The sequence below is a fragment of the Papio anubis genome, chromosome 18 (assembly GCF_008728515.1).
Source record: "Papio anubis isolate 15944 chromosome 18, Panubis1.0, whole genome shotgun sequence".
Lineage (NCBI taxonomy): Eukaryota > Metazoa > Chordata > Mammalia > Primates > Cercopithecidae > Papio > Papio anubis.
This window is the reverse complement of record NC_044993.1, coordinates 60,932,149-60,958,921: the sequence shown is the minus strand read 5'-3', so window position 1 is coordinate 60,958,921 and position 26,773 is coordinate 60,932,149. Positions and strand designations below refer to the sequence as shown.

The 26,773-nt window shown below is 43.7% G+C and overlaps 1 protein-coding gene and 1 long non-coding RNA gene across 6 annotated transcripts in view; both read left to right on the top strand.

The window, feature by feature from the left end:
- The window catches only part of SHISA9 (shisa family member 9), a 337,726-nt gene that overhangs the window by 117,061 nt on the left and 193,892 nt on the right, over positions 1-26,773 (top strand). The window lies entirely within an intron of this gene.
- The window catches only part of LOC103880330, a 50,389-nt gene that overhangs the window by 4,549 nt on the left and 19,067 nt on the right, over positions 1-26,773 (top strand). The window contains exon 3 of one of the 4 annotated variants that reach the window (XR_002519147.2): positions 13,411-13,503. The exons of the other annotated variants lie outside the window; for them this stretch is intronic. This is a non-coding gene — a long non-coding RNA (uncharacterized LOC103880330). The remainder of the gene's footprint in view (positions 1-13,410; positions 13,504-26,773) is intronic. 4 annotated transcript variants of the gene reach the window in all.

Here is a 26,773-nt window from a genome sequence, read left to right as displayed (position 1 = left end):
AGCATTCCACGATACTAGGAATTTCAAAATACATTTTTAGGGGAAGAGTAGGGGCCTGTGAGTGTGTACATGTGTGCTGGGGTCTCTGAGCTCTGGTAGCCTTTTTTCTTCTTCTTCTTCTTCTGTTTTTTTTTTTTTTTTTTTGAGACAGAGTCTCGCTCTGTCACCCAGGCTGGAGTGCAGTGGCTTGATCTTGGCTCACTGCAACCTCTGTCTCCCAGGTTCAAGTTGATTCTCCTGCTTCAGCCTCCCAGTAGCTGGGATTACAGGCCCCTGTCACCATGCCCGGCTAATTGTTGTATTTTTAGTAGAGATGGTGTTTCACCATAATGGCCAGTCTGGTCTTGAACTCCTGACCTCAGGTGATCTGCCTGCCTGGGCCTCCCAAAGTGCCGGGATTATAGGTGTGAGCCACAGTGCCCGGCCTCTTCTTCTGAAAGTATGAGATTTGGGATTCTGTGCAATGCATTTTCCCCAATTTATCTCATTATCACATTATCTCAGCCTTCCATGTTGGAATCATTACCTCATTTTGCAAACAAGGGAATTGAAACTCAGAATTGTTAAGCAATTTGCTGAAAGTCTCATAGCTACTGGCTAAACTGGGATTCCCATTTAGATCTGTCTTATTGAAAGTCTGTATTCTTTGACAATGATGATATCATCATCATCAACAACAATAATTCGTTGACTGGTATTGAGTGTTAATTATGTGCCAGGCACTGTGCTGAACGCTTGCCATGGATTATCTCATTGGATTTTCATTCAAGGTAGGTTATACATTATCCCCATTTTATAGGTAAGAGAAACTGAGGTTTAGAGTAGTTAAGTAGTAGACTCAAGGCCACTTAACTTGAAAGCACCAGGGGCAGAGCTCAAATACTTCCTTGTGTGATACCAGTGCTGCAAGGACATGAACACTGCTAACTGGTGATCTACTCAAGTCTTACTAGTTCGTGCATTTAATCCAGAATGTCTTTGCCTTGAGGGCTATCACATTCAATCCCCTTATTCAATGAAAAAATTAACTGAGCTTTAAGGAACCCCACTCCTACCTGTATTCCCTTCTCAAAGGAAATTTTTGGCTACTTAAAAGAGAAAGTTCTAGAGTTGGCTTTCTTCCTTATAACAACTGAGACCATTCACTCTTCCCTAAATCCTATATTGTCCTCTGCTGAGGAGCTAGCTCAGAGCCCTGACCCTTGGCCTGACAGGGATGGCTACTTCTGGAGACTTGATTGGGTCAGCTGTTCTCCATCCAAAGTTCCTTGCTCTGTTTTGGATACATTCTTCATCAACACAGCTTCACTGTGGGGAGGGTTTATTGGGCTACTGCTGTCCTGGCTTCCCTTTGTCATTCATCTTTTGCTTCCAAAGGCCTGATCCCAAATCTGGCAAGAGGGATCTGGCCTTCAATTTGAATCTAATCTCATGCAGGTTGGACCTGCTTCCTGAAGAAGCTATCGCAATGGCCAGTGAAGACCAGCTTTTTGGTATTGCCTGTTTCCTTTCTGTTCTTTTCTCCTACTCTCAGTCTGTCTACCCACCACCTCCTAGCATTTGCCCAGCACCCAACTCCTCCACCTCATGGCTTATCTTTTACAAGCTGTAACTTTGAGCAAGATGTGGAAAGAGGCAAAGGTTCCATCGGGATGAAGGCGATTTGCCGCGGGGTGGAGGGAAGAGTCCCAGGCAGGGGGTGTGGAGACTTCTCAGTGCCCTGCCTCCATCTCAGTCATTTCCAGTCTAGGAGAGGCACTGCAGCTGGTGATATTTCCAAAACATACATCTTCTCAAAATCCTGTATTGATTCCCAGTCGCCTATCAACTTTGGTGACACAAATTTGAATGTACATCAATACCAGCTGGTGAGTGTGTGAAAATGCAGATTCCTAGGTGAGCACTCTCAGAGATCCTGATTCAGTGGAGGGGGGTGATCTGTGTGTGCCAGAGCCTCTGCGTGATTATGATGCAGATGGTCCCAGAACCGAAGAACATTGGAAATCCTTGATCTGCAAAGTCCAAACTCCTCGGCCCGTGCATTAGTCTGCTCTAGGTACCATAGCAAAGTATCATAGACTAAGTGCCTTAAGTAACAGAAATGTATTTTCTTTTCTTTTCTTTCTTTTTTTTTTTTTCTTTTTGACACAGAGTCTTGCTCTGTCACTCAGGCGCAGTGCAGTGGCACGATCTTGGTTGATTGCAACCTCCGCTTCCCCAATCCAAGAGATTCTCCTCCCTTAGCCTCCCGAGTAGCTGCGATTACGGGTGCTCACCACCATGCCCAGCTAATATTTGTATTTTTAGTAGAGATGGGGTTTCACCATGTTGGCCAGGCTGGTCTCAAACTCCTGGTCTCAAGTGATCTGCCTGCCTCGGCCTCCCAAAGTGCTGAGATAGGCGTGAGCCACCGCACCCGGCCAGAAGTTTATTTTCTCACAGTTCTGGAGGCTAGAAGTCCGAGATCAAGGTTCCGGCAGATCCATTTTCTGGTGGGGCCTGTCTTCCTGGCTTGCTGAAGGTGGCTTCTTGCTATGTCCTCACGTGGCCTTTCCTCGGTGGGAGAGCTCTCTGGCGTGTCTTGTTTTTTCAGAGTTTAAAAAAAATTATTATTGTTGTTAAGTATATATAATCACAAAATCTCTGATTTAGCTATTTTAAGTGTACATTTAATGGCATTAGGAATATTCACAATGTTGTGCAAGTATCACCACTCTTCATTTCCTGATCTTTTTTTTTTCAACTTTTATTTTAAGTTCAGGGGTACAAGTGCAGGTTTGCTACGTAGATAAACTTGTGTCACTGGGGTTTGTTGTATAGATTACTTCATCACCCAGGTAAGCCTAGTACCCATTAGTTGTTTTTCTTTTTTCTTTTCTTTCTTTTCTTTTCTTTTTTTTTTTTTTTTTTTGAGGCACAGTCTTCCTGTGTCACCCAGGCTAGAGTGCGGTGCCTTGATCTCGGCTCATTGCAACTTCTGCTGTCCAGGCTCAAGCAATTCTCCTGCCTCAGCCTCATGAGTGGCTGGGATTATAGGTGAGTGCCACCACGCCTGGCTAATTTTGTGTTTTCAGTGGAGACAGGGTTTCACCATGTTGGCCAGGCTTGTCTTGACCTCCTGACCTCAGGTGATCTGCCCACCTCAGCCTCCTACAGTGCTGGGGTTACAGGTGTGAGCCACCGTGTCCGGCCCATTAGTTGGTTTTCTTGATTCTCTTGCATCCTCTGATCCTTACCCTCCAAAAGGCTCCAGTGAGTGTTGCTCCCCTCTATGTGTCCATGTGTTCTCATCGTTCAGCTCCCACTTGTAAGTGAGAACATGTGACATTTGGTTTTCTGTTCCTGTGTTGGTTTGCCAAAGATAATGGCCTCCAGCTCCATCCATGGTGTCTCCTCTTATTGGATTGGTACCTCATTTAACCGTAATGACTTCCTTAAAGGTCCCCGCTCCAAATACAGACGCATATTTGTGGAGTCAAGGCTTCACATATGAATTTACAATGGACCCAGTGATTCCATCCACAATAATATGGCACTCAAGATGTACTGAGAAGGACCTCATCTCTGCATATCCTTTGCATCTCCACCATCCCTTCTCTTTTGCATAATAGGATCCAAACATTAAATGATACCAGACCTCTGGTATTTTGGAGGGATAAGTTCCCAGCTCTTTGTAGTTCTAATTGTCAGGTATTCAGGGTGTGAATTGGATAACCTGATTTCTATCACTTACCCTTCTTCAAGAGCATTATACACAAGGGCAAAAGGCCCTGCTGGATTCTTAGCTATGACCACATAATATTTCCCCAGTCCCGGGATTCTCTGGTGATTGGGGCTGGGGCAAGATGCTCAGGTGTAGAAACTGAAATGGTGACTTCTACTCTTGACTCTCTCGAATCTAGAAGGGCTGGGTGAATTAAGGAGATGTTGAACTTGGCTATTCAACTTTGTGGACAGCAATAGCTGTATGGTCCTGCCGTCTCCTTGAGTGCTAGACCTCTCTCGAAGCGATGGCTCCCAACCAGGGACAATTTTGCCTCCCTCCTACCTCCTTCAGGGTATTTGGTTGTTACCACTGGGAGAGGATGGTGGCTCCTGGCATCTAGTGAGTAGAGGTCAGGGATGCTGCTTAAATATCCTACAATACACAGGACCCTACCCTAACCCCACTACTCATGAACAGGGAGGAATTATGCAAACAACAGTGCTGAGGTTGAGAAGTCCTGCTCTAGAAGTTCTGAGAGTGCGTTTACCACATAAAGATGGAAACCAAAGTGTCCTCCATGCGTGGGGACAGGAAGTGAGTTCGGGAGCGGGGCTTGGCTTCTGATACTTAAGGCTCAGTTAGCACACCCACTAGTAAAACGTGGCTCAATCCATGTGCCTGATTCAGAACAATCAAATGGACAACTTTTCTTTCATAAAAGGCAAGAAGGCCGGGAACAGGATGAAGAAGAAATGGTACCTGAGCATTGTCTGGTTTGAGATGGAGTCTCGCTCTGTTGCCCAGGCTGGAGTGCAGTGGCCAGATCTCAGCTCACTGCAAGCTCCACTTCCCAGGTTCCGCCATTCTCCTGCCTCCAGCCTCCCGAGTAGCTGGGACTAAAGGCGCCCGCCACCTGCCGCCTGGCTAATTTTTGTATTTTTAGTAGAGATGGGATTTCACCGTATTGTAGGATGGTCATAGATCTCTAACCTAGTGATCCAGCCCGTCTCGGCCTCCCAAAGTGCTGGGATTACAGGCGTGAGCCACCGCGCCCGGCCGATACCAATATTTTAAGAGGATTCTTCTAAAACTCAGCATAACTTCATTTCCTTTTGGAATTTTCTCTGAATCTCTAGGTGTATTGGACGTCCCCCTTTCTGAGTTTCTAGAATACCCCCTGTGTCATTTCTTATAACACTTATGACACCATTATAATAGTCTATGTATTAGACAGGGATAACTGACCATTCTTTTCTCCATGGGCTGAGGGGGCAGCCTGGAGAGAGAAAGCATAGTAGTGTCCTAGGGCTGCCATAACAAATGACCATACACTGCATGGTTATGAAGCAATAGACATTTATTTTCTTACCATTTTGGAGGTAGTAAGTCTGAAATCAAGGCTTTGGTGGGGCTGCAGTGCCTCTGAGGTCTCGAGAGAGAATTCTTCCTAGTCTCTTCCAGCTTCTGGTGGTTCCTGGCTTTCCTGGGCTTATGGGTGTGTAATTCCAATTCCTGCCTCTGTCTCCACTCGGCCTTGTTCCCTCTGTATCTGTGTGTCTCAAATCTCCCCCTGCCTTACTTTTTATTTTTTCGAGTCAGAATGTTGCTCTGTTGCCCAGGCTGGAGTGCAGTGACTCAATCACAGCTCACTGCAGACTTGAACTCCTGGGCTCAAGCCATCCTCTTGCCTCAGCCTCTTGAGTAACTGGGACTACAGGCATGCACTGCAAGGCCTGGCTAATTTTTACATTTTTAAATTTTTTTTTTTTTTGAGACAGAGTTTCGCTCTTGTTGCCCAGGCTGGAGTGCAGTGGCACAGTCTCGGCTCACTGCAACCTCTGCCTCCTGAGTTCAGGTGATTCTCCTGCCTCAGCCTCCCAAGTAGCTGGGGTTACAGGCATGGTGCCACCACACCCGAATAATTTTGTATTGTTAATACGTATGGGGTTTCACCATGTTGGCCAGGCTTGTCTTGAACTCCTTACCTCAGGTGATCCACCTGTCTCAACTTCCCAAAGTGCTGGGATTACAGGTGTGAGCCACCATGCCCGGCCTTAATTTTATTTTTACAGGATATGGGGGTCTCACTCTGTTGCCCAGGTTGGTCTCAAACTTCCGGGCTCAAGTGATCATCCTGCCTCAGTCTCCCGAGTAGCAGGGCCTACATATGCACACCACCACACCCAGCTAATTATTTTGTATTTCAAAGAGACAGGGTCTCGCTATGCTTCCCAGGCTAGTATCAAACTCCTGGGCTCAAGCAGTCCTCCTACCTCAGCCTCCTGAAGTGCTGGGAGCTGCCACACCCAGCACTCTGCCTTACTTGTATAGGGACATCTGTCATTGGATTTAGGGGCCACCCCGTAATCCAGGATGATCTCATCTTGAGATTAACTTGATCACATCTGCAAAGACCACTTTTTCTTTTTTTAGTTAATTAATTAATGTAATTTTTTATTATACTTTAAGTTCTAGGGTACATGTGCACAACGTGCAGATTTGATACATAGGTATACATGTGCCATGTTGGTGTGCTGCACCCATCGACTCATCATTTACATTAGGTATTTCTCCTAATGCTATCCCTCCCCAAGTCACCACCCCCCAACAGGCCCTGGTGTGTGATGCTGCCCGCCCTGTATCCAAGTGATCTCATTGTTCATTTCCCACTTATGAATGAGGAACATGCACTGTTTGGTTTTCCTGTCTTGTGATGGTTGCTGGAATGATGGTTTCCATCTTCATCCATGTCCCTGAAAAGGACATGAACTCATCCTTTTTTATGGCTGCATAGTATTCCATGGTGTATATGTGCCACGTTTTCTTAATCCAGTCTATCATTGATGAATATTTGGGTTGGTTCCAAGTCTTTGCTATTGTGAATAGTGCCACAATAACATACATGTGCATGTGTCTTTATAGTAGCATGATTTATAATCCTTTGTGTATATACCCAGTAATGGGATTTAGCACAAGGTCAAATGAGTAATTATTCTAGTTCTAAGATCCTTGAGGAATTTACCACTGTCTTCCACAATGGTTGAACCAATTTACCTCCACCAACAGTGAAAAAGCGTTCCTATTTCTCCACATCCTCTCCAGCATCTGTTGTTTCCCAACTTTTTAATGATTGCCATTCTAACTGGCGTGAGATGGTATCTCACTGTGGTTTTGATTTGCATTTCTTTGATGACCAGTGATGATGGGCATTTTTTCATATGTCTGTTGGCTGCATAGATGAAAGAGCCCTTTTTCTAAATGAGGTCACATTCATAGGTTCTGGAGGTTAGGATGTGGTCATATCTTTCAGAGGGACATTATTCAACCCACTCCAGATGGTGGTAAAACACAAAGATGGGAAGGGATGATAAGACCGTGCTGTAGGATATGATTTACCACCTACAATGCTGGAAACAGAGAGGCTGAGGAACAGAAGAAAATAAGAGTAATATGACGCCTTTTATGTGCCAGGAGCTGGGTTAAAGCTCTTCATTTCTCCTCTCCATTAATCCTCACTAACACTTAGTGAATTGGTTATCTCCATTTTAAAGGTGGAGAGAGAAATTCAGAGAAGGTGTAAAGGTAGCTCAAGTACCTACAGAACAAATCGAGCTGAGGTCTGCTGGTTTCAGAGCCCATGCTCTTTCTAGGATAAAGGAAGCATTTGCATGGCCTCTTACTGGCAGCCGTAGGGAGGGACCAAGCCCAGAACATCTCATTTGCAACAGAGAAGCTGTCATTGCTCTTCCTGGGCTTCCAACAGCCTGGTGCTCACCTGCCTGCCTTTGGCAGCTGGACCCCAGGTGCTGGACGGCCCGGTTGGCCCAGAGCCTCTTGAGGCGGGGATGCGGAGACAGATTTTGGCTGGTTCAGATGCAACACCCTTTCTGGCACCTGTGGCCGTTTGGCACTGTGGAGGAGCCAGTCCCATACATATGTATGAAAGGATTCGGATTCCTTTCTCCCACCAGTGCTGGGGTTCATGCAAGCTGAGTGAGATTTTCTGAGAGGCAGTGTACTGTGATAGAAAGAGAAAGTTGAAATGAGACAGACCTGGATTCAAATCTTATATTTGCCACTTATGGGCTGTATGACAAGTGAGCTATTTCACTTCTCTGAGCCTCAGCTTCTTCTGCTATAAAGTAGGGGGTGACAATACCCATTTCCACAGAGCTTCCACATAAGGCACCTTGAACGATGCCTGCTACACAGTAGACCCTCAAAGTTCCTGTGTTGGCTGAATCTGCAGGTCCCTGTGATACTTCCCTATGCCTGGATAGCATCTGTCTCTGCTTGCATGAACGTAGCAGCTGTGAGGCCAGGATCTCAATTACCGATAACATCTGTCAAATGCAAGTGTGAACATGGCTGCTAGTAAAAGGGGCAGATATTGGGGAAGGATGTCTTATCTCATGCATGGTCATTGTTACCTGGACATTGATACCAACATGTTAAGAGGATTCTTATAAAACAGCATAACATCATTTCCTCTTGGAATTTTTTCTGAATCTCTAGGTATATTGGATTTCCCCTTTTCTGAGTTTCCAGAATACCCTGTGTTTCATTTATTATAACACTTATGACATTATTATAATTGTCTATTTATTAGACAGGAATACGTTGGTAGGCAAGGGCTAATTATTACTTTCCTCTATCTTTCTAGACTGGTAATTTTCAACATTTGATTCCTAGACCGGCAACGGTATTACCTGGAAACTTGTTAGACCTGCAAATTCTCAGGACACACTGCAGACCTGCTGAATTAGAGATGCTGGGTGTAAGGCCTGGCAATCTGTGTTAACAAAGCTTTCATGTGATTCTGATGCATGCTTAGGTTGAAACGCCACTTCGCTAGATGACTAGTCCTTAACTTTGGAGGAGCTCCTGGATCCTGGAACCCCTGAGGAGCTTTAGAAAATAGCATGCCTCTGTCCCACCTATAGAGGTGCTGACCTAATTGTTGAGGGGTGTGAACTCGGCATTGAAATTCTTTAAAATCTCCAGAGAATCCTAATATTGAGCCAGGGGTGAGAATCACCAACACACAGCCCCACTCCTAATAGTCATTTAATAGTAGGACATAGTAGTTGAGTGCCTCGTTAGCAATCTCATAGACATAGGTCTCACGCTGATCTCCTTCTTCCTAACTGCGGGTCAGTTCTTTTTTTATTTTTTTAATGTAAGAACACTTAATATGAGATCAACCCTCTTAAAAACACTTTTTTTTTTTTTTTTTTTGAGACGGAGTTTCCCTCTTGTTGCCCAGGCTGGAGTGCAATGGCCCGATCCTGGCTCACCACAACCTCTGCCTCCTGGTTTCAAGCGATTCTCCTGCCTCAGCCTCCTGAGTAGCTGGGATTACAGGCATGTACTACCATGCCTAGCTAATTTTGTATTTTTAGTAGAAATGGGGTTTCTCCATGTTAGTCAAGCTGGTCTCGATCTCCCAACCTCAGATGATCTACCGGTCTTGGCCTCCCAAAGTGCTAGGATTACAGGTGTGAGCCACTGTGCCTGGCCTTAACAATATTTTAGGTGTATAATACAGTATTGTTAACTATAGGGACAATGCTGTATGGCAGATTTGTAGAACACATCCATCTTGTACAATTGAGACATTTTTGCCCATTGATTAGCAACTCTCAATTTTCCCCTCCCCATCACCCGGCAACTACCCTACTACTTCTGTTTCTATGAGTTTGACAACGTTAGAGTCCTCATTTAGGTGGAATCATGCAGCATTTGTCCCTTTGTGACTGATTTATGCATTTAGCATAATGTCCTCAAGTCTCATCTATGTGTCATACATAACAGGATTCCCCTCTTTTTCAAGGCTGAATAATATTCCATTGTATGACTACACCTACTACAGTTTCTTTCTCTATTCATCTCTTGATGACGTCTCCATCGTTTCTGTATCTTAGCTGTTGTGAATAATGCTGCAATGGACATGGGAGTGCAGATATCTCTTTGAGATCCAGAATTCAACTCTTTATATATCCACAAATGGGAATGCTGCGTCGTATGGTAGTTCTATGCTTAATCTTTTGAGAAACCTCTATATTGTGTTTCACAGCAGCTGCACCATTTTACATTCACTGTGGGTCAATTCAGACCTCCTTAAGTCCTACTTTTCGTACCTGTAAATGTGAGTAGTGATGGGAATCTTCTCATAAGACTACCTATGTAGTGCAGATAAAGCACCTGACATGATGGAAGACTACCAGTTAGCTATGATACTTAGTATTCTCTCCATTTTATAGGAGAAGGATGTGAAGCTCAGAGACTTTGGCTGCAGGAAGGGGAAACCAGTGCCCCTACCCTCCTTGATCAGAGTCAACATTTAGGTTTTAAGGTTGAAAGTCATTGTCTGTGTCTTCAAGGTACCATGACTACCTGGAGTTTCATGGCCTGAAAGAGACCTGGAGCTTGTTTGTACCTCCCTCCCCCACTGCTGTATCTGGGTCTTTTGGGGTATAGCCCATTTACTGAACAACGAAAACTTTGGTGATCCCCAAGATTTCTGTTCTCAACATTGAATTGTACTGTTGGTTGACAAATGTTGGGTGAAGAGTCCTCAGCTTTCTTTGGAAATTCTAGCCAACATTTTTGGATGTTCTTATCTGGAGGATGGCCTCCATCAATATTCTTTCAGTTATAGGCAGCAGTATAAACCATCTCAAACTTCCTTAAGCAATTAATACTATTTATTGGGTCATGTAGCAAAATTTCCAGGAATCTAGCTAGTCACAGGTGCCCGAAAGAGGCTGCTTTTTGTTTCTTATAAACTGAAGCTTTTTGTTTCTTATAAAATCCAATATACACTTAGCATGCAACCCGGCAATTTTACTCCTATGTATCTATCCAAGAGAATTGAAAATTATGTCCACACAAAGGATCTACACTAATATTCACAGAAGCTCTATTCAGGATAGCTAAAAGCTGGAAACAACCCAAATGTCTATCAATGGGAGAATGAATAAACAAACTGTGGTACATCCACACAATGGAATAATTCTTGGCAATAAAAAATAATGAATATTGATTCACACAAAACATAGCTGAATCTCAAAAGCAGGCACTGAAGAGTGTGTAGTGTTGGGAGGCTGAGGCAGGTGGATCACCTCAGGTCAGGAGTTCGAGACCAGCCTGTCTGACATGGTGAAACCCTATCTCTACTAAAAATACAAAAAATAGCTGGGTATGGTGGTGCACTCCTGTAATCCTAGCTGCTTGGGAGGCTTAGACAGGAGAGTCACTTGAACCCAGGAGGTGGAGGTTGCAGTGAGCTGAGTTCGTGCCACTGCACTCCAGCCTCGGCAATAAGAGTGAAGCTCGGTCTCAAAAAAAAAAAAAAAAGTATACTGAAAGAAGCCAAGCTCTAAAAAGTGTATATTGTATGATTCTGTTTATATGAGATTCTGAAAAGGTAGATGGTGGCTGCTTGGGGCTGGGGTGGGGGTAATTGGCTGCAAACAGGTGTGAAAGAACTTTCTCAGGTGATGAAAATATTCTATTTCTTGATTGTCATGGTGGTCTTGACTGTATGTATGTGTCAAAATTGATCAAACGGTGTACTTACTGTGGGCACATTTTAGAGAATATAAGTTACACTTCAAGAAAGGTTTTTAAAAAGAAATCTGCCTCTATCATTGGGTTCTATTTATCTCTTTTTGGCTTCATTCTTAGGCAGGTTCTCCCCAAGAAATGGTAAAGAGAGCTGCATGAGTCTGTTTTCACGCTGCTGATAAAGACATACCCGAGACTGGGTAATTTATAAAGAGAAGGAGGTTGAATGGACTCACAGTTCCACCTGGCTGGGGAGGCCTCACAATCATGGTGGAAGGTGAAAGGCATGTCTTACATGGTGGCAGGCAAGAGAGAAGGAGAGCCAAGTGAAAGGGGAAACCCATATAAAACCATCAGATCTCGTGAGACTTATTTCCTACCACAAGAACACTATGGGGGAAACCGCCCCTATGATTCAATTATCTCCCACCAGGTCCCTCCCACAACACGTGGGAATTATGGGAGCTGCAGTTCAAGATGAGATTTGGGAAGGGACACAGCCAAACCATATCAAAAGCCTTCAGCAGTTTTGCCCCTCAGCTCAGCAATCCCCATGGAAAAGAGCTTCTGCCTATTGACAAATTTTGGCATACAGTGTCATTGGAACAGCTGGGGTCATATGACCATCCTTGAATCAATCAGTGTGTCTGCAGATGGTGGTGAACTTCTCTGATGGGTCAGGATTGGATCATGTTCTGGAGCCAGCTGGGGGTGTCAACACTTCAAAAGTACATGGAGTGTGAGTGGGGGAGGAGTCCTTCCCCAAAGGAAAGTAAAGGTGCTGTTACTAGAAGACTGAGGAATGGATGCAAATGCAATAGAGGTCTTCTACATAGACCTTCCCTAGATATAACCTTCCAGGCTAGGTACCTATCTCTCTCCTTTAAATTTTTTTTTTATTTTTAATTTTTGTGGGCACCTAGTAGGTATGTTGAGCTACCATATGCTTCAGCAATCCCATTGCTGGATATAGACCTCCAAAGAAAGGAAATCAGTATATCAAAGAGAGATCTGCACTCCTGTGTTTGTTGCAGCACTGTTCACAATAGCCAGATTTGGAAGCAACCTAAGTGTACATCAGCTGATGAATGGATAAAGAAAATGTGGTACATATACACGATGGAGTACTATTCAGCCATAAAAAGAATGAGATCTTGGCCGAACACGGTGGCTTATGCCTGTAATTCCAGCATTTTGGGAGGCCAGGGCAGGTGGATCACTTGAACTCAGGAATTTGAGACTGGCCTGGGCAACACAGCAAAACCTCGTCTCTACAAAAAGATACAAAAAATTAGCTGGACGTGGTGGCACATGCTTGTGGTCCCAGCTACTCAGGAGGCTAAAGTGGGAGGATCACTTGGGCCAGGAGGTCAAAGCTGCAGTAAGCCAAGATTGTGCCACTGCACTTCAGCCTGGGCGACAGAGTGAGACCCTGTCTAAACAAACAAACAAACGAACAAACAAACAAACAAACACAGAATGAGATTCTGTCATTTGCAACAACATGGATGGAACTAGAGATCACTATGTTAAGTGAAATAAGCCAGGCACAGAAAGGCAGACAGAGAATGTTCTCACTTAATTGTGGGATCTAAAAATCAAAAGAATTGAACCCATCTCTCTTGTCGACCTCTCACCTTCCCGAATTAGATAGATCCACATCCATCTCATCACTTTTGTGATTTATGACAGCATAAAATAGTAGAAAGACAAAGGCTGGGAGCCAGAGGCCTAGAGGTTCAAATCTCAGCTCTTCTTCTTCCTTACCTCCTGACCCTAGGCAATTTATTCAAGCTCTCTAAGAATCAGTTTCCACGTCTATGAACTGAGGATAATTACAGCACCTACCTCATGATACTGCTGTGAGGACTGAATGAGATCATTCATATCCAGTGTTTAGCATAATGCCTGGTACACAGTAGGCACTCGATCAATGTCATTTATAATTACTGTTTTTAGATTTTTGAATGAGTTTTAAAAGCGGAGTATTTATCTATAGCCAGGTGTAGCAGGTGTATTGATGCCCTGTCCACATCTTGGTACCTCCATTCTCATAGGCACTGATGGAATCCTATTGCAAGAACCCCCCACTCAGACTGTCTGGGGGCTTTCTCTGACACGCTGCTTTCCTGCAGGTGAGATGAAGTGCTTCTAGAAGTGCTGGAGAGTTGATGCTCCTGGAAGCAGCCCTCAGCCAATGGTAGCCACCCAGCTTTCTCATTCCTTGGGTGAGTCCATGCTAAGGCACATTCAACAGCATTCCCAGTGGTCTCTCATAGGATTGAGCCCAGTTGCCCACTGCAGTAACATGCCCATTAATGCTATATTGGCTTGCTTCCCTTCCCTGTCTAACTTCCCCATTCCCCATTCTGAGATCACCTTCCTAAGAACCTGTCTGTACTCAAAATTGATTTCAGAACCTGCTTCTTAGGGAACTCAACCTGAGATCCGGACCACATGAGTGAGTTGAAACATCATGTTTTTCTGCTCTTGGCTAGAATTACAGCGACATTGTATAGTGTCCCTGTGTAGTACAGTTATCTCTTGTAGACCACAGGCACTCACGGGCAGCTCTTTAAGGCTCTGATGAATAAAATATGGTAGGAAAGAATTAATTATTCTTTAATAAATGCAGCTTTCTGGGCAGGCAAATTCTATAAAAACATTTATAGGAGAGGAATGCAATGGGGAAAATGAATCCCAAAGACCCCTTCATGGCCAAAATGAGTGTGTCACTGACAGGGGAGTTCTAAGTATCGGTTGAATGATTGATTATCCTGGCTTCTAGCACAGGGCTATTACTCAGTGTCAGAATAATGAGCTGTGGATTTATGTGTAGCCAAGTGACTGCAGAACTGCAAAGCTTCGAAGGCTGAGCCCATACCTTCCAGCCATTTCTGTATCTCTGTTGTGTTGATGGTGAGGGGGGCTATTGTAAGTAAACAATGGCCAAACCAGGTCCCGCAGGGCGCTGTGATTACCATGGATCTTACTCTGGGTATGCTGGGAAATAACTTTACTGGGGATGCACAGTTCCAGATTTTAATCCCTCTTCTGCCTCTGCCTTCCTGTGTGACCTTGATGAATCCCTTGTTTTCTCTGGCCCTTGGTTTCCTCCTCTGTCAAATGGAATAGGTTGGATGAAGAAACCCCAGTTATTCATGCTTTGGGAGCTGAATGAGCTCTGTTGCCTTGATAATAGTGTATTCAGCCATTGCACCCTCTCCATGGGGTGGGTAAGTAGCAAATGTTTCATTTTACAGATGCGATGCCTGAGGTAGAGTGGTCAGTATGATACAGGCACCAACCACTAACTGTGCCAAGGCTTATATTTCAGTGCAAGATCTTGTGTAATTCCTGAGACTTAACAAGTAGACAGCCAAGGGTAAGGCAATTTATACACATATCATAGGAAACACTGGAGTGCAGATGGAGCATGCCAGTATGAAAAGCATGTGAGCAGCAGAGTCTGACAGATGTGGGTTTGAATTTTAGGTCTGCCACTCACTGGCTCTTTGAGCCTCAATGTCTTCCCTTTATAGCCTAAAAAAATAATATCTATATCATGAGGTTAAGGCTAGGCTCATATGAGACAGTTCTGGTACAGCACTTGTTCTGAAAACATGAATTTGCACAAGTGAGATTGATATATTAGGAAACATTTTGAGCATAATGTGAATTTTGCATGTGTTCATGTGAAATTTCCTCAGTGAGACACAATAGGCGAGTGCAGAAAACTGCACTCAAAGAAACTGAGCCACATAGGAATACACAAAATACACACACCTCAAACATCTGCCAGCTACCTGAGTTGTGAGCCATGCCCACCCACAGCTGGTGTTGCAACTGTCTTTCCAGCTTCCCACATTTTTAAAAATTTTACTTTAAATTCTGGGATACATGTGCAGAATGTGCAGGTTTGTTACACAGGTATACATGTGCCATGGTGGTTTGCTGTACCTATCAACCTGTCATCTAGGTTTTAAGCCCCGCATGCATTAGGTACTTGTCCTAATGCTCTCCCTCCTTTTGCCCCCACCCCCAAGAGAGGCCCTGGTGTGTGATGTTTCCCTCCCTGTGTCCATTTGTTCTCACGGTTCAACTCCCACTTATGAGTGAGAACATAAGGTGTTTGGTTTTCTGTTCCTGTGTCAGTTTGCTGAGAATGATGATTTCCAGCTTCATCCATGTCCCTGAAAAGGACACAAACTCTTTTTTTATGGCTGCATAGTATTCCATGGTGTATATGTGCCACATTTTCTTTATCCAGGAAGCAACTCCTATGCCCAACTTTCAACATTTTTATGTGAGGCTCCTGTCTTTAAAAAATGTGTCACTGATAAAGTTTTTGAATGGTGTGCCCCTAACCTCATTTCCCCATAAACTCCATAGCTTTTATTGCATGGTTTTGTAGAGTGCAGTAATTTTTAGAAACATTTATGTTGCACTATAGCAGCAGAACTGACTATGTAATGAAGTAAATTGCCTTTGTACAGTGCCTGGTACAGAGTAAATATTAGACTGCTCTCATCCACTTCTTTCTATTACACTTTCTATTATATCTTACGTAATAGAAAGCAGAAAGGTCCTGAATTATGACTCTTGATTGTTGTAAGAGAAGCTACTCAACCTCCATATTTGGAAGTCGATAGGGATCTCTCGCAGACAGGAGTGCAATTGAATTCAGGGAAGTCCTAGTTTTGATCTTTGTGAGAAACAGGAAACCCAGTTCATAATAGCTAAGACGAAAAGCTTGTAACTGCAAAGTTCCCTAGAGATATTGCTTCAGTCAGAGCTGGATCAAGGAACTCAAACCATGAGACGTTATCAGGACTTAGTTTCCTTTTCTCAGACCTGCCTTCTGCTGTGTTGGCCTCATTTTCAGGCAGGCTTTCTTCACATGGTGACCAGATGGTGGCCAGAAGCTCCTGGTTTGCAACCATACAGCTTCAAGTCTAGTAGAAAACATAGGGTGATTTTTTCTTCTAGTCACATCTGCCTAAATCCTGGGATTAGCTGGCTCTAACTGGATAATGTTCTCATTTCTGAAATCATCATGCAGTGCCCATATTTGGCTAGGCTTAGGTGATATACCCTCCCCTACAATTAGGGTGAAACTGCACTGATGACCTGGACTGACGGGAGCGGGGAAGGTGGTTCTCCAAAGGAAGCTCAAAGTATTGATACCTGAACAGGGAAGAATGAGCGCTGGACAGTCAAAACCAACACACTTCCACTGTAAGAACCCAAACCAGGAATTTGGAAGCCATTTAGATTCTATTTCCTACTCTGTGCTTCATGTCTTTCTTTTTCAGAAGCCTTTCTTTTTCCACTTCTCTAATCCATGTGATCTTCATAATCATAGTAGTAACTGCCAAGCCCAAACTTCCCAGAAAGATCCAATAATTACAATTTTACATTCAAAAGAAAGGGTTCTGACCCAGCTTGGGTTAGGAGTCTACTTGCATTCAAATCAACAAACTCAGGCATGGGAGATGGTGGTGTCCTGTTGTATAAATAAACTGCCAGGAGCTCACTGTTATGTCCTTGGGTTGGGAGACCAATAGGAGTGGTTGTTGTGAGCTGACCACACTACCCAGTAGATGTCCATAATAAGGAAGTTCTTCCCAATTTGCTCCAATATACCTCCATTATTTTCAGGATCCAAGTCCAAGATGGTTCAGCCCATGATTGGAAAAGTGAAAGAAGCTTGCTAAGATAGCACCATCTGGCTGAGTGCGGTGCCTCACACCTGTAATTCTAGCACTTTGGGAGGCCGAGGTGGGTGGATCACCTGAGGCCAGGAGTTCGAGATCAGCCTGACCAATGTGGCAAAACCCCGTCTCTACTAAAAATATGAAAATTAGCCAGGTGTGGTGGTGCATGCCTGTCATCCAGCTACTTGGGAGGCTGAGGCAGGAGAGTCGCTTGAACCTGGGAGGCAGAGGTTGCAGTGAGCTGAGATGATGCCATTGCACTCCAGCCTGGGTGACAAGAGTGAAAACTCCATCTCAAAAAAGAAAAAAAATCCTCCATCTGAGACCAGAGTCTTTATCTGTCCCAAGAAGAGAAGTAGTCTGCTTGGCTCCTTGGACTCCAGCTCATTTAGTAGGATAGAGGGGAAGATTCAGGAATGGCATTGGTGGGGGTAGGGGTGATGAGCACCATTAGCATCTCCTTGGAAATGATCCAACTTCTCAGCTTCTGTTCCTCCTGGCCCAGCTAGACTTGCTAAGGAGCAGTGATGCCAACTCATGTCTTATGAAACTCAGGTCATTGGGATGTTCTTTCTTCTGGGATCAGGGAGAATTGGAACATAGATATTTGGCCTTAGTCTGGAATAAGCAAAATCTTACAGAGGGCAGGAAGAAAGTTAAGTTTATTTTTGGGGGGCCACTTGGAGATTGCTTTGTATAGCACACTGTAATGATAGACCCAATTCTTCAGACCTCCCTCCATGCACACTCTTTTTCATGTGAATTTGCAGTTTCTATCACAAGAGTTGTGGAGACTCTTTCCCTACCTCTTGAATTTGGTGTGGGCTTGTGATTTGTTTTGGCCAATAGAATATGGTAGGAGTGACTATGTCCCAATTCTGAGCCTATAGCTGAAGAGCCCTTGTGTGTTTCTTCTTGCTCTTTTGTACCTCTGCCATTGCCAAGACTAGTCTGATGAAGGAGGAGAGACGTGTGAAACAGACCCAGGTCATTCCCTTCTCGCATCCAAGATCATCCTACATTAGTCAACAGCCAGCCAGTACTAGACATGTGAATGAGCTGAGCTGAGACTGAAAGATCTGCCTGGCAGATCCCAGACTAAATGACCAATTACAGATTTGGGAGCTAAATAAATCCTTTTTTTAAAAGAGAAAAAAGGTATGGTGTTTTGGAGGGTGGTTTTAATGTCAACATTATTTGGTGGATTGTCTGTTAAAATCTTTGCCCACTTAAATCTGATATTAATACTATCAACAAATCCAAGATATTTGTTATTATGGTAACAGATAACTGATATATTTGGAATAGAATACAATTAATAGCTGTATATTTTGAGTATTCACTATGTAGCATACAACTATGTACATTGACTGTGGTCTTCCTGATAGCATATTTAGGTAGGTTGCACTAGCTCTATTTTTTGTAGGTAACTGTGAGAATGATGGAGATTAAATGACTCACAAGGGGTCAACCAGCCTAGGAAAGGGTTGGTTTGAGATAACATGACAGGTCTTTTTCACTCTATCAATCTTCCTACCTCTCTACAGTGTATCTGTACCCAGAATCCCATGTTGGTGATAGAGGTTTGTCTACAGAGTTCAATAATTCAGAGTAAAGGGGACTTTCTTGTGAATTGCATTATTCTGAGGTTGATTATGATTATGTCTTCCTGTAACTTTCAACTTTTTTAATTTTTGAGATGGAGTCTTGCTCTGTCACCCTGGCTGGAGTGCAGTGGAGTGATCTTGGCTCACTGCAACTTCCACCTCCCAGGTTCAAGTGATTCTCCTGTCTCAGCCTCTCAAGTAGCTGGGACTACAGGTGCGCACCATCATGCCTGGCTAATTTTCATATTTTTAGTAGAGATGGGGTTTTACCATGTTGGCCAGGCTGGTCTCAAACTCCTGACCTCAGGTGATCTGCCTGCCAATAACTTCCATCATAAAGATCTGGGATTTCTTGATGGCATTAATATCATATTTAAATGGGCAAAGATTTTAACAGACAATCCACTAAAGAAGATAAACATATGGTCAATAAGTACATGAAAAGATTCCAATGTCATTAGTCATCAGGGAAATGCAAATTAAAACCACAATAAGATACCACCCATTAGACTGGCTAAAATGAAAAAGACGATGATAACAAGTGATGTTGAAAATATGGAGTGACTGGAATTCTCATACACTGAAGGTGTAAAATAGTACAACAAAGAAGAGTTTGGTTGTTTTTAAATACAGTCTAACCTGCACTTACCATATGACACATCAGTTCTACTCCTAGATGTCTGCTCAAGGTAAATAAACACAAATGTCCACAAAAAGTCTTGTACTCTAATGTTCATAGTAGGTTTATTTGTAATAGCTCCAAGCTAAAAGTAACCCCCAGATCTATTCATAGGTGAGTGGATAAACTACTTGTGGGATATACTTTAACAACAATAATAAATAAGCTATTGATACATGTATCAGTATAAATGAATTTTAAAAATTATGCAGAGAGAAAGAAGGCAGATATAAAATAGTACATACTATATAATTTCTTTTATTTGAAATCTAGAAATGACAAATGAAATCTAGTGTCAGAAGGCTAAATAGTGTTTGTCTGAGGCCAGAGGTTGGGAGTTTATTAAGGTGAGATCTAATGAGACTTTCTAGAGTAATGGAACTATTCTGTATCTTGATGGTGGGGCTAGTTACATTGGTGTATAAATTTGTAAAAAGTCATCAAAATGTACAATTAAAATGAATGCACTTGCATATAAGCCATAACTCCATAAAGCTGATTTTCAAAGAGACCTAAAATTATGTTTTCTGAAAATCACATGGTTATGAATTTCTGGGGAATGATGTATGGGTTGACAGAATCAGCTTCCTGGGGGAAAAAAGCTCCCACAGCAAAAGGCAATTCAGGACCACGGACAGCACCCCCAGTACTAAATGAGGTAAAGCAGTTAGCACAAATCTGGCAACAGTAAGCGCTCACTCAAATGCAGCTCACAAAACCCTTTAATAAATGCCTACTACGTGCCAAATATCACGTAAAGCCCTATTTATATGAATTATTTCATTTTAGTCTCACCAACCACTTGTAAATTAAGGACTATTATTATCCTTACTTTGCAGTTGAGAAATCAGGCATTGTTCTCAATGTAATTTTGTAAGTAGAAAGAAAGCAGGGAATGATCTCACACACACAAACACACACACACACACAAACACACACACACACACACACACACACAGTGTTGGTCCCAGGTTCTGAAAGCGGAAAGGACATTCTTGCCTGTCTTTTGTAATCATGTTTTGCTCCCAGGGCGTTTGAAGGCAGAAGTAGTCGGCAGGCAAGCGGGTGTAAGTGCCAAAGTGTGGAAGAATTACAGGTACATTTCCCCAAGCCTTTGGCAGATTATTTTTATGTACAAAATTACTTGTCAGGCAGCCTTTTTTCCCCCCTCTTGGTTCGCATAGTATAGAAACAAGTGTTACATAACATGCATATCAGCAGCAATGGTTCTGCACAGCATCTAACCAAAGTTGGGCGGGAGGAGCAGCAGTGAGGGAGAGTGCAGGTTTTTTAGCCAAAGACCCTCAATGTCTGAGGTTATGGACAGGATGCTGGATGAGAGAATGGGGCAGAGATGAACTCTTCTTTGCAAGACTGGGCAAAATCCTAGCCTGGGAATCAAACCTGGGGCCCTAGCCCCTGAGTACCTCCTTCCACTCACACTGTTATCACCATGGTTTCAACCCTCCTTTCTTTCCTGCAATAAGCAGCCCCCTAACTGGTCCTCCCACTTCCAGCCTTTTGTTTTTCAGTATTTTGGCCTTAGAACGTTATAGACATGTATAATCTGATGCATTCCCTACCTTCTCTCAAATGTGCTAAACATTCCCCCAAACTGAACTTCCTGATGTAAAGTTCTTTATAAACATCAAGGGTCACTCAAAAATCAGAGGCCTGATGACTCTACCAGTTTCCTTGCTTTTGTCCAACCTTGATCCTAACCCGAATGCATTACTTGGGGATCCCTGAAAGCATCGTGCTATGCTGAACTTTGCCTATGTTCTGTTTAATTTTTTTCTTTGTTTGGAGACAGGGCCTTGCTCTGTCACCTAGGCTGGAGTACAGTGGCAAGATATCGGCCCACTGCAACCTCCGCCTCCTGAGTTCAAGCAATTCTTGTGCCCCAGCCACCCGAGTAGCTGGGATTACAGGCATGCACCACCGTGCCTGGCTAATTTTTATATTTTTAGTAGAGACAGGGTTTCACCATGTTGGCCAGGCTGGTCTCGAACTCCTGGCCTCATGTGATACACCTACCTTGGCCTCCCAAAGTGCTGGGATTACAGGCATGGGGCACCATGACCAATATCTGTTTAATTATTCTGCAGTTTGCCTTCTTTTCTCCATCTCGCTCCCTTTCCTCCTTTTCCTTCAGAGCAACTAGGATAACCTTACTGTGACCCACAAGGTCCTGTACAATCTAGCCCCTTCTCTGGCTCCTGCCTCATCTTGTGCTAGTCCTCGCACCCCATTCGCCTTTGCTCTGTTCCAACCTCGTGCTTTTTTGATGACCTCCAACGTGAGCCTTACTCCTTTTTGCCTCAGGACTTTTGCACATACTGCTCCTACTGACTAGAATGCTCGCATCCTTCTCCATAGTTGCTCATTTCACAGTTCATTCTTCTGTAGCCTCCAGACTTCAGCTCAGTCATTTCCCAGGGAAGCCTTCTCTGATGCTGAACATCACCCTGCATGTTTCTTTAAACACACATACCAACCATACAAAATTACATATCTACTGATGTGATCATTTATTAATTCGCTTCCTCTCTAGACTTTAAGCTCCACAGAGGCAAAGACTACGTATCATATCAATTTTTCCCGCTACTGAATTACTAGTGTCTGGCACATAGTAGAGGCTCTATAAATATTTGTTGAATGACTCAATGCCTCTCTCTATTTCTTTTTTTTTAATACTAAAGAATTCCCAATATTATTATTACTTTTTGAGACAGAGTCTCACTCTGTTGCCCAGGCTGGTGTGCAGTGGTGCAATCTCTGCTCATCGCAGCCTCTGCCTCCTGGATTCAAGCTATTCTCCTGCCTCAGCCTCCTGAGTAGCTGGAACTAGAGGGGTGCACCACCATGCCTGGCTGATGTTTGTATTTGTAGTAGAGACAGGGTTTCACCATGTTGGCCACGGTGGTCTCGAACTCCTGACCTCAGGTGATCCACCCGTCTCAGCCTCCCAAAGTGCTGGGATTACAGACATGAGCCACTGTGCCCGGCCAAGAATTTCTAATGTTAATCATAATGTTAAATATTTCACTTCACAAATGACTTTCACATGCAATGTCTTACATGATTTGACTTGAACTCTCAAAATTCTCAGGGTAGGGATATTGCGCCAGTTTTCACACGAGGAATTTGAGGCTGAGAGAGGCTAAGTGACTTGTGCAAGGTCATACAGCTTCAAAAACCTCCACTTCCCAGCTTCATTATCTGCAAAAAGACATGCCTGCCCAATGTGTCAATGTCATGGGTTTGTTTTTTCTGAAACTTATAGAGAAGGTTGTGAGACTAAGGAGGATGACATATTGAGAGCCCAGAGAAACATAGAATATAATGTGAGCCTTTATTACATTACCCTCTGGAAGATGAATTGGAGCTGCCAAGCATTTGCCTAAATCAAAAAACAGTGTGGCATTAACTAGTGCGAGGTTCATTTTTCCTCTCCGAATGAGGAGTAGTTGGTGTACAGGGAATGCCCAAACCCCACACACCTGTTCTTCGTCAATGACCACTAAGAGCAAAAGCTCCATCCAAAGAAAACAGAAAGGAAGGAACATGAGGGCTCTGAAGTCGCCTGGACCTGGCTTCGGACCCTGGCCCTGAAAGTTTCCTGCTGTGTGACCTGGACCTCAGTTTCCTAATCTGAAAAATGGGGATGATAAGCCATTCTTCATCATCCACAGTGGTAGCTGATATGCTTGATTCTTCTCTCCCCTGAGTCCTGCCAACTCCACCCACTTAATATATCCACGTTTCTTACACTTCCTGGCACCATCTTGGTCCAAGTCAAGGTCATTTCCTCTTGGTCCAAGTCAAGGCCTCCTCCCAGATTTCCCTGATTTCTCTCTTGCTCCTTTCTCCAGTCCATTCTCCGCACAAGAGCCAGAATTGTCCTTCAAAACCAAATCACGTCATGTTACCTCTCCACTCGAACCATCCACCTGCAAACTCCTCTCTGTGCCCTGAGAAGTGTGCTTGATCTGATCTCTGCCTCCTGCTCCTGCTCTTCCATCCCTCCCTCTGCCTTTATTACCTAGTTCTAGTCACACTGGTTGGCTTTCTATTCCTTAAACCCATGGTGCTTCTCTCTACCCCAGGGCCTTTGCACTGGCTGTTACCACTTGCTGGGTGTGCTATGCCCTCTGATGTTTGCATGATCCTCTTCTTGTAATTCAGATTTCAGCTCAAATGCCACTTCTTCAAATGGCCTCCTTTTCTAAAAAGCTTCCTGCCCTGCCAGTCTCTTTCTTTTGCATATCCCTGTTTAATTTTTCTTCATAGCATTGATTATATTCCAAATGATCTCGCTCATTTACATGTTTTCATGTTTATGGCCTGACTTGCTTATTAGAATATAAACTTCAAGAGAACAGAGATCTCATCTACTTTTCCCCCTTGCTCTATCACCAGTGTTTTGTGCAGTGCTTAATGCATAGAATGCCCCAAAAGAGTTTTGAAATTGAAAAATACTGAAGAGTCATTTGGTAAAGAAAAGCTTCTTTTCTTTCTTCCTATCCTGTTAAGGTCTGAGGACCCTTAGGTGCAGATTTTTGGTGCAAGTGAATAATACACCTGGTTTGTAGAGAGTTCTAAGAAAACGTTGTTTTAAGTTGCCCTGTTGAGCTTTGCAAGCCTTTTTCTAGGGCCAGCCTGACTTTCGTGGCACTCAGAATGGAGAGCAAGTGTGGGGTCCTGAGTCTCACCCAAGTGACCCCCAACTTGGAAACATGTGCTTTTGCTTCAGACGGTTCCTGCAGTAGACACAAAGCCCTTCATCCATTCATTCATTTAACAAGTATTGTGTTGTTGGGGGCCGAGCCTTTGCAGATCCTGGGCTAGGTACCAGGGGTGCAGCACTGAACAAAATGCATGAACCTTCTCCCAACATCTCAGAGCTGGGTGTGTTGTGTTCAAGATGGTATTTTATCAGAGCAGCTTAATGGTCCACAGAAGGGGTGCAGGCCTCTACCAATAAATTTTGTTTCCTCACCATTTCTTTCCTGGCAAAATGAAGCCTGCTTACTTGACCAACCCAATCTCTCTTTGTGCCTTGGGCTCTAGTTTTTATTATGGCTGACTCAGGCTTAGGACTCCTGCTGTTGTCTCTACCCTGGGTTTGGCCTATCCCTGACTCTCTGCTCTGCCATTCGTCAGGGCTTTGTAACAGCCTGCTTCTTCCTCCAGTGTAAACCTTTGTTCTCTCTTTGGCTGTTCTATTCCCTGTTGGAGTCACGTAGCCCCAGATATGGCTTCTGTAGACTGCTCTCTACTCCTACCAGCCACTCAAGTTGGACTTGCAAACAAGGGGCTATATGTAGCTACCCTCTCACTTATTTTGTGTTTTGAAATCCTGAGAAAGAGTTGATTTTAAGAAAGCATTCTGATCAAGTTTCAAAACCACTAATCTGATGAGCTGCGTGCACAAATGACCTTGCCCTCCATTTACCAAAATGCCAGAGCCATGCCTGGGCCAGCAGTTCTCAGACTGTAGGGTACATGAGCCTCTTTGGGGAAGGTTGATAAAACACCAATTCCAGGACCTCACTGCCACGGATTCCAATTTAGTAGGTCTCTGGTGGGACTCAGGAATCTGCAATTCTAACAGACTCCCTGGAGATTCTGATGTAGCTCCAGGGGTAATAAGAAGAGTATTTAGCACATATTATGAGCACCATTGAATCATCAAGGTCTTGGGGCTCCCCCTCTCCCTGTTGCCAAATACCCGGCTTTGACTTTTTGGTTTCTGGATTGTGAGAGGCCTGGGGAATTTTGAGGAGGGATTGTAGCAGCTGGGTAATCAGGGGGATATTTAGTGTTCTCAGGGCAGTGGCCATTACCAACAAGTATGGAGGTAGTTTGGTATTGTAATAACTGGGATTACTGCCACGCTGTTCCCTGATCTGTTGGGTAGACAGTTTGCAAAACACAGTGGCCACAAGGACATTGGGAATCTTGCACCAGCTGCCACCTTTACGTCAGCCTGGAACTGTGTGTTTATGTTGACCACCTTCCAGAAGGCACTCCTTACCTGCCCCTCAGCAAAATGCTGAAACCATGCTTGTGGCTTCTTTCTGCTCATTGACAGAATTTGTACCTTCGGGAGCTGGTGTGTAGGATTATTGGCAAATTTGCTTGGCCGCAATGAATGGGAAATGCAGTAGCATTGGATGGCACAAAACATAGCTGACCCAGGCTTCCCAGACACAGACACTCGTTGTAAGTATTTTACCAGGCTCTCAACAAATGAATGCCTCAGTTGTTCTCATCAAAGTCTTCCCAAGCCAAGAACATTTGGTTTCCTCTGAGTTGAGTGTCTAATTTTTTAATAGAAGTGATCTCAAGAATGCCCCCTTTGTGATGATTTTCTGGTCCTTTGGTGTCTAGAATGTTTGTAGGTACTAAAATGAAGTTTTGTATTTCAGATAAGCGTCTGAGGGAAATGATTGCCCTAATTAAGATATGTACCCTTCCCCCTATTCTCTAGTCACACTATCTTTTTAAGTTTCCTTTATAGCTCTATCACTGGCAAAAACGATCTTATTTGTTTACTCGTTTATAGTTGGTAAAAGTTACATAAGAGCAGAAACCTTTTTCTTGGCTACCACTGTATCACTAATGCCTAGAAGCATCCCTGGCACATGGTAGAGGCTCAAATAATATTTATAGAATAAACTAATACAAGGGGTATATTAGTTAAGGTAATGCTGGCTTTTAGAACAGATAAATCCTGGAATTTCAGGGGTTTAATACTAAAGAAATGAATTTTGCATTCACATAAATTTCAATTCTGGGTTCCTGGACAGCAGTTGGAGGGTAGAGGTAGGCATGGGATGCTCTGCTCCATGCAGTCACTCAAGGACCCAGGATGACAGTGGAACTTCCAACTTTATCATGTGGCTTTCAACATTGACCTGAGTGTCAGTATCTAGCCAGTAAGTGATGGGGAGTGGTGAGGTCAGAGGAGTGGCATATCCCATGGGAGGTCTCAACAGGCCTGTCCCGGAAGTGGATACATCAGTTCCATCCATATTCTGCTGGACAGAACTCAGTCATATGGCCACACCTAACTGCAAGGGAGTCTGGGAAATATTGTCTAGCGGAACACCTGAGAGGAAAGAGAAATGGGCTTAGTAAATAGCTAACTAATTCCTGCCACAGAAGGGTATTTGTGGTTTCTCTACAACTCCTGAATTGGATTTTAAAATTCTCCTGTTTCTATTAGGTTGGTGCAAAAGTAATTGCAGTTTTTGCCATTACATTTAATGCAAAACAGATTATATTAATTGCAAAAACCGCAATTATTTTTGCACCAACCTAATATGAAGACCCAAAGTTGTCATCTCTACTCCTGCAGTGGGAACTCCTTAACCTTTCACAGCTTGAGCTCACTGTCCTGATATCCTCAGAGCTGCATCCCTCCTTGATCTGATGCTCAGTAGTCCAGAGCCGTGCACCTTACACTTCAGGGCTTTTGCTGTTCTCT